Raw genomic sequence first — 1,295 nt, 5'->3', positions numbered from 1 at the left:
ACAGCAGTCCGATTCGTAACCACTATGCTAGCAGAGTTATCAAAATTATATACCAAAATTACACATCCTTGCAAATGTCATCTGCGGAGGCACTCTATTCAGAGACTGTCTCTCCTCTTCCTACTTCCATAGATCCGCTTATTCAGGACAGTCCTGAGTCTTCCACCAGTCCCAAAGTTAAACTGCCCACTTCTATAGAGAAAAGCATAATGAAAAAGGAAGGTTAAGGCCAGAGCAAGAAACAGAAGGTCACAACGGTATTCTTTCAGACACAGCTGCATACTCAAAGACAGATTACAGAAACAGAATTACCTCAGCCTCCAGCAGATGCAAAAAAATTCTGAAGTCCTGAACTTAACTACAAACAAGTTAAGACTTGGTTCCAAAACCCGAATGAAATGTAAGAGGTGGCAGAAAAACACCAATGGACAAATAGTAGCAAATGTATGGCACAGAAGGTCTCTGACTGTTGAATACCTGGGCCTCTATGCTTCCTGTCACCAGGGATGCCTGCCTTCTGGAAACCTTCCAATGTGGAGCAACCAGACCTGGAGCAGACAAACCTGGAGTAACCAGTCCCGGAACAGCAGCCAGGTTTGGTGCACTCAAGTCTGGATAACCAATTTTGGAACAATAAGGCATGGAACAACTAGTTTCAGATCTGTGGAGAGGAGTTCCTGCTGCCCCAGTTCCAGAAAAATTCTGCAAGTGATTTGGAGGCCTCAAAAAACATATTCCTAAATGACTCCATGGACATACATCCTGAAGAGGTATGAAGAGGGCATATAGAATTCTATTTCAATCTGGGCAGTGGCTGCATTACTTCCTTTCTTGTAGGACTTCTTGTTTCAGAACTGTATGTCTCTGCCTTGATATCCTGGTTTTTATTGTGCCCGTTGTGTAGATTTCCACCACTCATCTGTCAGTTTGTCGTACTGTGGTGGCTTGTGAGTTGCTGTGATTCTGAAAGCTATGCCACCAGTGTTTTAAATACCAGCAGGGTCTACCCGTGGTGGACAGGTTTCAGATGAGCTTCCAGACTAAGACAGACTTAGAAGAAGGAGTGACAAACTACTTCCAAATATTTAGTCACTGAAAACCTTATGAATAGCAGAGAAATACTGTCAGATTAAGTGCTGGAAAATGAGCCCCTCTGGTTGGAAGACCCTCAAAATGCAACTGGGGAAGAGCTGCCTCCTCCAAGAAGAGTTGGCCGTGATAACGCGAATGGAGTAAAGCCCATGGTAGAAAAGCAAACACGACCTTGAATTGCTGATGGGGCACAACTCAAAATG

At 44.0% G+C, this 1,295-nt stretch overlaps 1 pseudogene; it reads left to right on the top strand.

Annotated features, from left to right (window-relative positions):
* LOC102810798 overlaps window positions 1-1,295 on the top strand; it is a 25,050-nt pseudogene that overhangs the window by 2,427 nt on the left and 21,328 nt on the right.

The sequence above is a fragment of the Chrysochloris asiatica genome, unplaced genomic scaffold, assembly GCF_000296735.1.
Source record: "Chrysochloris asiatica unplaced genomic scaffold, ChrAsi1.0 scaffold00196, whole genome shotgun sequence".
Lineage (NCBI taxonomy): Eukaryota > Metazoa > Chordata > Mammalia > Afrosoricida > Chrysochloridae > Chrysochloris > Chrysochloris asiatica.
Note: the sequence above shows the minus strand (reverse complement) of the source record. Positions and strands in the feature narration are given on the sequence as shown.